The sequence below is a fragment of the Triticum aestivum genome, chromosome 2A (genome assembly GCF_018294505.1).
Source record: "Triticum aestivum cultivar Chinese Spring chromosome 2A, IWGSC CS RefSeq v2.1, whole genome shotgun sequence".
In the NCBI taxonomy this organism is placed as follows: Eukaryota; Viridiplantae; Streptophyta; class Magnoliopsida; order Poales; family Poaceae; genus Triticum; species Triticum aestivum.
The window spans coordinates 537565702-537578151 of record NC_057797.1 but is presented as its reverse complement, the minus strand read 5'-3'; positions in this window follow the sequence as shown (position 1 = coordinate 537578151).

Sequence of the window (12450 nt, the reverse complement as noted above, 5' to 3'; positions counted from 1 at the left end):
TGGGCGGGACCGGTTTGCGCTGAGAGCCCAGCCGGCTTAAAGCGTCCGCCGCTTCATTCTTCCGTCGGTCCACGTGGTCCACCTGATAGCCTTTAAAGTGACCTGCAACAATATCCACCTCACGATGATATGCTGCCATGAGTGGGTCCTTGGAATCCCAAGTGCCAGACACTTGTTGAGCCACGAGGTCCGAGTCACTGAAGCACTTAACTCGACTTAGATTCATCTCCTTAGCCATCTGGAGACCATGGAGCAGGGCTTCATACTCAGCTGCATTGTTAGTACAAGGGAACATTAAGCGGAGAACGTAACGAAACTTATCACCTCGTGGGGAAGTTAATACGACTCCAGCCCCCGAGCCTTCCAATTGCCTGGATCCATCAAAATGGATGGTCCAATATGTGTGATCTGGCTTTTCTTCAGGTGCTTGTAGTTCCGTCCAATCATTGATGAAATCAACAAGTGCTTGAGACTTAACCGTCATCTGAGGCACATACTTCAACCCGTGCGGCCCAAGCTCTATAGCCCACTTGGCAATCCGGCCAGTCGCTTCCCGGTTCTGGATGATATCCCCCAAGGGAGCAGAACTGACCACCGTAATGGGGTGCCCTTGGAAGTATTGCTTAAGCTTCCGGCTTGCCATAAAAACTCCATATACTAGCTTCTTCCAATGCGGATACCTTTGCTTGGACTCAATGAGTACCTCACTGATATAATAGACCGGACGTTGAACCGGATGCTCCTTGCCTGCCTCTTTTCGCTCCACCACAATAGCCACACTGACCGCACGAGCATTGGCAGCAACATATAGCAGCAACGGCTCCTTGTCAATGGGAGCGGCGAGCACAGGCGGATTGGCCAATTGCCGCTTTAAGTCCTCAAATGCTTTATTAGCAGCAGAACTCCAGACAAATTGATCCGTCTTCTTCAACATCTGATACAAAGGGATTGCCTTCTCACCAAGGCGGCTGATAAACCGGCTTAACGCGGCAATCCGGCCTGCCAGGCGTTGAACATCATTGATACACTTCGGTTTAGCCAGGGAGGTGATGGCTGTGATCTTCTCCGGATTAGCCTCGATTCCCCTGTTGGACACCAGAAAACCCAATAACTTGCCTGCCGGTACACCAAAGACACACTTGGCCGAATTAAGCATCATCGTGTATGTCCTCAGGTTATCAAAGGTTTCCTTCAAGTCGTCAACCAGAGTCTCCTTCTCCCTTGACTTAACCACGATATCATCCACGTAAGCATGTACATTACGGCCAATCTGCTTGTGAAGACAATTTTGTACACACCGTTGATAAGTTGCCTGGGCACTCTTGAGCCCAAAGGGCATAGACACATAGTAGAAGGCTCCAAAGGGAGTTATGAATGCCGTCTTCTCCTGGTCCTTAACTGCCATTTTGATCTGATGATAGCCAGAATATGCATCCAAAAAACTCAAACGCTCACAACCCGCCATAGCATCAATAATTTGATCAATATGGGGGAGGGCAAAAGGATCTGCTGGACAAGCCTTATTAAGATCTGTGTAATCCACACACATGCGCCAGGTGCCGTTTTTCTTAAGGACCGGCACCGGATTGGCAAGCCACTCAGGGTGGAAAACTTCAATAATAAAGCCAGCTGCTAAGAGCCTGGCTACCTCTTCTCCAATCGCCTTGCGTCTTTCTTCGCTAAACCGGCGGAGGAATTGTTTCACCGGTTTGTATTTAGGATCCACATTAAGGGTGTGCTCAGCGAGTTGCCTCGGTACACCTGGCATGTCAGAGGGCTTCCATGCAAAAATGTCCCGATTCTCACGGATGAACTCGATGAGCGTGCTTTCCTATTTCGGATCCAAGTTGGCACTGATGCTGAACTGCTTGGATGAATCGCCAGGTACGAAGTCAACAAGCTTAGTTTCAGCTGCCGATTTGAACTTTAGGGCTGGATCATGCTCCGTAGTTGGCTTCTTTAATGGAGTTATGTCCGCCGGATCAACATTGTCCTTATAATACTTCAGCTCCTTGGTGGCACAAACCGACTCTGCGTAGGCCGCATCTCCTTCCTCGCACTCCAAAGCGATTTTATGGCTTCCGTGAACCGTTATTGTCCCCTTGTGACCCGGCATCTTGAGCTGCAAATACACATAATAGGGTTGTGCCATAAACTTGGCGTAGGCCGGTCGCCCAAACAGGGCGTGATATGGACTTTGGATTTTCACCACTTCAAACGTCAATGTTTCCGACCTGGAATCATGATCATCTCCAAAGGCCACTTCCAGAGCTATCTTACCAATAGGATATGCTGACTTGCCAGGTACCACACTGTGGAACACCGTATTGGACTGTTTGAGATTTTATCTGTTAGTCCCATACGATGGAAGGTCTCATAGTACAAGATATTAATGCTGCTCCCTCCATCCATGAGCACCTTGGTGAACTTGTAACCTCCCACCTGAGGCGCCACCACCAGAGCCAACTGACCCGGATTATCAACCTGGGGAGGGTGATCCTCTCTGCTCCATATGATTGGCTGTTCAGACCAGCATAGATAACGAGGCACAGCCGGTTCAACAGAGTTGACTGCCTGCCTCTGAACCTTCCGGTCTCGCTTGTCCAAGCTAGTGGTGAAGACATTGTACTGCCCACTATTCAACTGGTTTGGGTTGCTCTGGTAACCCGACTGTTGCTGCTGCTGGTTGTAACCACCCTGGTTGTTCTGATTATTTTGATTGTTATGTCCGCCCGGATTACCGTTAAATCCTGAAACGGAATTTCCTCCACCGTATCCCGGCCCAGATCCTGAGCCACCGCCGGAGCCGGGATCATACCGGAAAGCATTAGAATTCTTGAACTCTTGCATAATGTAGTAATCCTTCCAAAGGTGGTTTGCTGCCACCTCCTTCGTCCCATGTCTTGGACAGGGCTGGTTCAGTAGATAATTTAGGCGGTCCGGGTTAGGGTTGGGTGCCCCACTGCAATTTGGCGGTTTACCCTTGCGTCGCTGGCCCTTGTCCTGCGCGTTGGTATTAGCCACAAAGTCCATGTTACCATCCGCTTTACGCTTGCCTCCGCTACCATTGCCTGCCGAGTGATGCTGCTGACCTTTGGAGTTGCTGTTCCTCTTTCCCTTCCCTGCCTTGTCATCATCAGATTCGAGATCCTTGGTACTATCAGAATCAGCATACTTTACCAAAGCAGCCATGAGGGTCCCCATGTCAGTGCAATGGTGCTTCATCCGTCCCAACTTCAGCTTTAGGGGCCCAAACCGGTAGTTGCCTTCTAGGGTTATGACTGCAGTGTCAGCGTTGATGCGGTCTGATGAATGCAACACTTGTGAGACCCGGCGCACCCAATGAGTCGTCGATTCTCCTTCCTCCTGGACGCAGGCAGCTAAGTCCACTATCGACATAGGCTTCTTACATGTATCCTTGAAATTACTGATAAACCGGGCTCGTAATTGGGCCCATGAACTGATAGAATTGGCCGGTAAGCTTTTTAGCCAAGTACGGGCCGTTCCTTCGAGCATCATGGTGAATTATTTCGCACATGCCGCATCATCCACATCAAGCATCTCCATGGCCATCTCATAGCTCTCCACCCATGTCTCTGGAGGTTGATCCGCCGTGTAATTTGGTACCTTGCGCGGGCCTTTGAAATCCTTGGGCGGGCGCACATTGCGTAAAGCGGGGACAAGGCAAGGCACCCCCAAAGAACTAGAAGTAACACCAGGTTCGACCGAGATAGTTGGACAAACCAGCGTAAGCTGCCGAGCCTGATACTGTGCGGCTAACTCGGCCTCCCTGCGCGCTCGGGCCTGGTCCACCACTTCCTGAGTGTTATCAGCACCACCCGCCGGGTTGTTGCCGCGGGGTGCTCCACGTCGTTCATTACTTGACACTGCCGGTTCATCCATATGCCTGCTATAGCTCCGGCTTGGGCGAGGCGTCGAGTGGATCCGGTCGTGGCTGTACGAGTATGCTTCCTGTTGGACCAAAGCTGTCCTAAGAAGCTCCTTGACCCGTCGTGTCTCTACCGCCTGCGGCGAGTCACCTTCAATTGGAATGGCCTCCAGCCGTGCAGCAGCGGCAACGAGATTGTCCATCAGGTTGGAGTAGTGACCCGGAGGTGTTGAAACAGCCTGAGGTATAACAGTGTTTTGACGAGGGAGATCCATCAGATGGGGCTGAACCGGCGCGCCGGTCCCAGGAGCTTCCGCCCGGTTTACCTCCAGCGGATTACTAGTTCCTGCTCCTGGGGTGTTGAAAAGGACTCTGGCCTCGAAAACCGAAGGCAAACGGGATCGGTACTTCCTCTTCATGACTTCATGCGACGCGTTCTGGTCCAACATGAGCCTGTAGGCTTGTGCGTCTAAGGCGGCCCGCTCTGCGGTCATCCTGGCATTCTCAGCTACCAGGTCCGCCTTGGCCTGGGTGATCTGTTCCCTCACCTTTGCAATCTCCACGTTGTGGACGTCCTGATCCGCCGGGTTAGCTTCTGCCATAAGAACAGCCAGTGCATCAAATAGATCTGATAGAACTTGAGCCGGCGGGCGTACAGAGCCTCCTGCCCCGGTAGCCGTCGCTGCTACTGAACCGGAGGTTATTGGCGCAGCGGTCAAAGAATGAAGCGCTGCTTGTGTGCCGGCCATGAATATTCCAACTCGGTTGGGTAGATCAGAGGGGTCCGGAATACTGTCGCCATTGGAACAGCCCCCATTCCGGCCATCTTGTAGCTGATATAGAGATTCAGTTTCTCTGGTTGATGACTCATCGCCGGAATAAACGACGGTCTCGCCGCGAGATTCCGATCCATCCTCATAAGTTCCTCCATGGATGACTCCCACGAAGGCACGCTTCATGGCCGGTTTAACCCGGGCGGATCGCGCACGCTGAGCCGTTTCGACGGGGTCGGTGCAGATGTCCGGCTCAGGGCCCGGTTCACCGATCTTGCCGATGAAAACGTGTATGCCACCAAAGGGGACCCGGTACCCATACTCAACTGAGCCGGCCTCAGGGCCCCATCCTGCGTCGTCGATGTAGAGCTTGCCGCGACGACTCTTAGTCATCCGGCCCACAGCGTAGCCCTCGAGTCTTTCAAAGCGGCCCTCCAAGAACTTGAAACCATCGTGCGATAGCCCCACGGTGGGCCCCAACTGTCGTGGTTTTGTCACGGCAGACGTCCTAGAGAAAGGACTTAGTCGTGAGGCCATCGCAACGGATTAGCTCGAAGGGGTTAAAGCGGACACAGGGAAGCAAGAGGGTTTATACTAGTTCGGCCCCTTCGATGAAGGTAAAAGCCTACGTCTAGTTGTGATGGGATTGATGAGGTTTCGATGACTAGGGAGAAAACAAGCTTCGCCTAAGTCTCGAGCTGTTTTCTGTCCTTCTAAACCACCGCCGGGTCGTCCCCTTATATATACGGGTGACGCCCATCGGTTCACAGAGTCCTAACACCGGTTCATATTCGTATCCGGGTTGGTCTCTCCTTATTCCTATCTTACAATACAATTTTACATACAGATGTCGGTTTACGGCTACAAGTCTTAAACCGACTATGGGCCTCAGGCCCTCATCTATCTTCTTGGGCTTTAACACTCTTGAGTTACTGATGAAGTTAATCCGGCCCACATAGACCGGTTTACGCCCAATAGTAATATTCCCAACAGGAGGTAAATTCTTAATGTCTTCAGCTTTAATACCTTTTTCTTTCATAGATTTCTTTGCCTCTTGCATATCTTCGGGACTGAGAAATAGAACACCTCTCTTCTTTAGAGTTGGTTTAGGAATAGGCTTAGTAATTGGAGCAGGAGATGGCTCCGGAGCTAGCTCAGGAGGTGCCCAATTATTTTCATTTGTCAACATATTATTCAATAGTATTTCAGCTTCATCCGATGTTCTTTCCTTGAAAAGAGAACCAGCACAACTATCCAGGTAATCTCTGGAAGCATCGGTTAGTCCATTATAAAAGATATCAAGTATTTTAGGTTTCTTAAGAGGATGATCAAGCAAAGCATTAAGTAACTTGAGAAGCCTCCCCCAAGCTTGTGGGAGACTCTCTTCTTTAATTTGCATGAAGTTGTATATTTCCCTCAAAGCAGCTTGTTTCTTATGAGCAGGGAAATATTTAGCAAAGAAGTAATAAATCATATCCTCGGGACTACGCACACAACCAGGATCAAGAGAATTAAACCATATCTTAGCATCACCCTTTAATGAGAACGGAAATATTTTAAGTATATAAAGGTAACGTGATCTCTCATCATTAGTGAACAGGGCAGCTATATCATTTAACTTAGTAAGATGTGCCACAACAGTTTCAGATTCATAGCCATAAAACGGATCAGATTCAACCAAAGTAATTATATCAGGATCAACAGAGAATTCATAATCCTTATCAGGAACACATATAGGTGAAGTAGCAAAAGCAGGGTCGGGTCTCATTTTATCTCTAAGTGATTCTTTGTTCCATTTAATTAATAACCTCTTAAGCTCATATCTATCTTTGCAAGCAAAAATAGCGGCAGAGGATTTCATATCAAAAAGATAGCCCTCAGGAATAACTGGCATATTTTCATCATCACTATCACCATCGTATTCAGATTCAATAATTTCTTTTTCTCTAGCCCTAGCAATTTTTTCATCAAGAAACTCACTAAGGGGCACAGTAGTATCAGGCATAGAAGCAGTTTCATCATAAGTATCATGCATAGCAGAAGTGGCATCATCAATAACATGCGACATATCAGAACGAATAGCAGAAGTAGGTGTAGGTGTCACAAACTTACTCATAACAGAAGGTGAATCAAGTCCAGAGCTAGATGGCAGTTCCTTACCTCCCCTCATAGTTGAGGGATAGATCTTGGTTTTTGGATCTCTCAAGTTCATCATAGTGTCCAGCAGATATAAATCCCAAGTGACTCAAAGAATAGAGCTATGCTCCCCGGCAACGGCGCCAGAAATTAGTCTTGACAACCCACAAGTATAGGGGATCGCAACAGCTTTCAAGGGTAGAGTATTCAACCCAAATTTATTGATTCGACACAAGGGGAGCCAAAGAAAATTCTCAAGTATTAGCAGCTGAGTTATCAATTCAACCACACCTGGAAACTTAGTATCTGCAGCAAAGTGTTTAGTAGCAAAGTAATATGATAGTGGTGGTAGCGGCAACAAAAGTAAAGATAGCAAAAGTAATGTTTTTGGTATTTTGTAGTGATTATAACAGTAGCAGCGGGAAAGGAAATAAGCGTAAACCAGTATATGGAAAACTCGTAGGCACCAGATCAGTGATGGATAATTATGCCGGATGCGGTTCATCATGTAACAGTCATAACATAGGGTGACACAGAACTAGCTCCAATTCATCAATGTAATGTAGGCATTTATTCCGTATATAGTCATACGTGCTTATGGAAAAGAACTTGCATGCCATCTTTTGTCCTACCCTCCCGTGGCAGCGGGGTCCTATTGGAAACTAAGGGATATTAAGGCCTCCTTTTAATAAAGAACCCGAACAAAGCATTAGCACATAGTGAATACATGAACTCCTCAAACTATGGTCATCACCGGGAGTGGTCCCGATTATTGTCACTTCGGGGTTGCCGGATCATAACACATAGTATGTGACTATAGACTTGCAAGATAGGATCAAGAACTCACATATATTCATGAAAACATAATAGGTTCAGATCTGAAATCATGGCACTCGGGCCCTAGTGACAAGCATTAAGCATAGCAAAGTCATAGCAACATCAATCTCAGAACATAATGGATACTAGGGATCAAACCCTAACAAAACTAACTCGATTACATGATAAATCTCATCCAACCCATCACCGTCCAGCAAGCCTACGATGGAATTACTCACGCACGGCGGTGAGCATCATGAAATTGGTGATGGAGGATGGTTGATGACGACGACAGCGGCGAATCCCCCTCTTCGGAGCTCCGAACGGACTCCAGATCAGCCCTCCCGAGAGGTTTTAGGGCTTGGTGGCAGCTCCGGATCGTAAAACATGATGATTTCTTCTCCTTTTATTTTTTCTCTCCGAAAGCAAATATATAGAGTTGGAGTTGGCGTCAGAGGGTTTCCAGGGGGCCCACGAGGTAGGGGGCACGCCTTAGGGGGGGGGCGCCCCCCACCCTCGTGAGAAGGGTGTGGGCCCCCTGGTCTTCATTTTTGGCGAGGATTTTTTATTGTTTTTTCTAAGATGTTCCGTGGAGTTTCAGGTCATTCCGAGAATATTTGTTTTCTGCACATAAAACAACACCATGGTAATTCTGCTGAAAACAGCGCCAGTCCGGGTTAGTTCCATTCAAATCATACAAGTTAGAGTCCAAAACAAGGGCAAAAGTGTTTGGAAAAGTAGATACGACGGAGATGTATCAGAAACCTACGGCCCCCGGGTCTCTTTCTCATATTATTTGCCTTCATGATCTATTTTATTTGCCTTTTATTTTCATTTCTATTAAATCCAAAAAATACCTTGCTGCGATTTATTTCATTTGGCATTCGATCTATCAATATTTACAACTCTCTCACGTTCGTTTGCCCATCTTGGGGCGCCGCTACCCGAAAGGGATTGACAACCCCTTTTACACGTCGGGTTGCGAGTAGCTGTTATTTCTGTGCAGGTGTTGTTTACTTTGTGTTGCTTGGTTCTCCTACTGGTTCGATAACCTTGGTTTCATATCTAAGGGAAATACCTACCGCCGCTGTGCTGCATCATCCCTTCCTCTCTGGGGAAATACCGACGTAGCTTCAAGCGACATCAAAAGGAACTTCTGGCATCGTTGCCGGGGAGGATCAAGTCAAGATAATCTCCCGACCATGTGCCTGGCGCCATTGTCGGGGAGGATCAAGTCAAGATAGTCTCCCAGCCACGTGCCAATTTCTGGCGCCTTTGCCGGGGAGGATCTTCAACATATACCAGGTTCCTAATCACAAATCTGATCTCCTCGTAATTTACATTATTTGCCATTTGCCTCTCGTTTTCCTCTCCCCCACTTCACAAAAATTTGTCGTTTTATTCGCCCCTCTTTTTCGTTCACCGTTTTTTTGCCGGATATGTTTTTGTGTGCAATCTTGTTTACCATTGTTATCATCATGGATAGTTCTATCTCTATTGTGTGCACTCCCGAGAACAAGGTTCTCAACTTTAAACAAAGGGGATGAGAAAATTTAAAAGATGCTTGGTATAGAATTTGCAATGCTCATAATAGATCTATCTGTAAGCAATCTACCATTGTTCTTCTTCGTTGCTTTTATGTGGGCATCACCTCTTGGTATAGATTCGTCCTTGATACGATTACCGATGGAAATTTCTTGATGTGTCCCTCTCTTGATGCTTTCAATGCTTTGGGAAATTTAGTGGGATCACCATCTCTTATGATTAATGAAACAACTTTGACTCTTGAGCATGTTATGGAAAGATTAGATGCTATTGAAAAGAAAATGATTACTGAAGAGCATATTGAAAACTTGGATAAAAAGATGCATAATTTTTCCACTAAAATTGGGTCAAAAGCGGGAGAAGTTTTCAAGTTGTTAAAAGAAAAGGGAACCGTAATTCATGAAAGAATGGAAGAAAGTCCGTCTTGGATTGATAAACTAGAAGAAATCTTTAGTAATTTTAGCACGGCTTTTGCTTCAGCTAAAACTATTGAAAAAACTCCCGTAAAAATTGGAAAGACTACCCAAGTTACCCAGACCAAGGGTGCAACTTCTAGTAAAGGGGATCTTAAGATGATTAGTATCCACCCGGATTTTGTTGAAGTTATAAGAGATCCCTTGGGCAAAAATGAATTCTTCAAAATTGTTCCTAGAAGTATTGTCATGGAAAATCTTTATGCTAAATCCTTGAAGAATTATAAGTGTTTGACTGAAGAGTTGAACAAAGATGACAAAACTTAGATCCTTGCTTTATGCCTAGCTAAGGGCATAAAACTATAGCACTTGTTGGGAGGCAACCCAATAAATAAAATTTATTTTTTCTTTTTGCTTCTTGTTTTTTAGTGTTAGCACAATTATGTTGCTGTTATGATTGTGTTTTTTTATGTTTTAATTAGTGTCTGTGCCAAGTAAAGCCTTTAGGATCTTCTTGGGTGATAGTTGTTTCATCTTGCTGAAAACAAAAGTAGAAACTTTTGCGCTCACGAAAATAATTCTAATGTTTAACCAGAGAACGATAAAATAAACATTCCTTTTACAGTAGATCAATATAAAAATTACTCAGACCATCCTAATTTTTCAGAATTTTTGGAGTTACAAAAGTATTCGAAATACCTAGATTACTTGAGACTGTTCTGTTTTTGACAGATTCTATTTTCTTTGCGTTGTGTGCTTGTTTTGATGGCTCTATGATTTTCTTTGATGGGTTTTTTCCATAGAAAATTTGAAATAAAGTAGATATAATGCAAGAACAAAATATGAATTGGTTTTATACAACACTTATAGTAGTGATTTATTTTCTTATATTAATGGATCTCATGAAGGTTTTGTTGAGTTTTGTGTGATTGCAGTTTTCAAGTTTTGGGTTATCTTACGATGGATGAAGGAATAAGGAGTAAGAAGAGCCTAAGCTTGGGGATGCCCCGGCATCCCAAGCTGTTATCCAAAAGAGAGCAAGCAACTAAGCTTGGGGATGCCCGAGTGGCATCCCCTCTTTCTTCTAATGACCATCGGTATTTTACTCGATACTATATTTTAATTTGTCACGTACTATGTGTTTTGCTTGGAGCATCTTGTATGATATGAGTCTTTGCTTGCTGTATTTTGTGTTTTAAGTCTTGATTCCTTGCTGGACACACCTATTTGAGAGAGCCAAAATTATGTCATGACTTGTTAGAATTGCTCTCTATGCTTCACTTAAATTTTTATGAGCTATGGACTTGCTGTAGTGTGATGTCTACTACACAACCTTCTTCTTGTAGACGTTGTTGGGCCTCCAAGTGCGGAGGTTTGTAGGACTGTAGCAAATTTCCCTCACGTGGATGACCTAAGGTTTATCAATCCGTGGGGGCGTAGGATGAAGATGGTCTCTCTCAAGCAACCCTGCAACCAAACAACAAAGAGTCTCTTGTGTCCCCAACACACCCAATACAATGGTAAATTGTATACATGCACTAGTTCGGCAAAGAGATGGTGATACAAGTGCAATATGGATGGTAGATATAGGTTTTTGTAATCTGAAAATATAAAAACAGCAAGGTAACTAATGATAAAAGTGAGCGAAAACGGTGTTGCAATGCGTTGAAACAAGGCCTAGGGTTCATACTTTCACTAGTGCAATTTCTCTCAACAATAATAACATAATTGGATCATATAACTATCCCTCAACATGCAACAAAGAGTCACTCCAAAGTCACTAATAGTGGAGAACAAATGAAGAGATTATTGTAGGGTACGAAACCACCTCAAAGTTATTCTTCCTGGTCGATCTATTCAAGAGTCCGTAGTAAAATAACATGAAGCTATTCTTTCCGTTCAATCTATCCTAGAGTTTGTACTAGAATAACACCTTAAGACACAAATCAACCAAAACCCTAATGTCACCTAGATACTCCAATGTCACCTCAAGTATCTGTGGGTATGGTTATATGATATGCATCACACAATCTCAGATTCATCTATTCAACCAACACAAATAACTTCAAAGAGTGCCCCAAAGTTTCTACGGGAGAGTCCAGCAGAAAATGTGTGCCAACCCCTATGCATAAGTTCACGAGGTCTTGGAACCCGCAAGTTGATCACCAAAACATACATCAAGTCGATCACGTGAATATCCCATTGTCACCACAGATAAGCACATGCAAGACATACATCAAGTGTTCTCAAATACTTAAAGACTCAATCCGATAAGATAACTTCAAAGGGAAAACTCAATCCATTACAAGAGAGTAGAGGGGGAGAAACATCATAAGATCCAACTATAATAGCAAAGCTCGCGATACATCAAGATCGTGCCAAATCAAGAACACGAGAGAGAGAGAGAGAGAGATCAAACACAGAGCTACTAGTACATACCCTCATCCCTGAGGGTGAACTACTCCCTCCTCGTCATGGAGAGCGCCAGGATGATGAAGATGGCCACCGGAGAGGGGTTCTCCCCTCTAACAGGGTGCCGGAACGGGTCTAGATTGGTTTTCGGTGGCTACAGAGGCTTGCGGCGGCGGAACTCCCGATCTAGGTTTCTTTCTGGAAGTTTGGGTATATATAAGAGATGTTGGAGTCGGGAGCAAGTCAGGGGGGTCCCCGAGGCGGCCACGAGGTAGGGGGCGCGCCCTGGGGGTAGGGCGCACCCCCACCCTCGTGGGTGCCTCGGGACTCTTCTGGCCCATCTCCGATACTCCGTGGGCTTCTTCTAGTCCAAAAATAATCTCCGTGAAATTTCAGGTCAATTGGACTCCGTTTGGTTTTCCTTTTCTGCGATACTCAAAAACAAGGAAAAAACAAAAACTGGCAC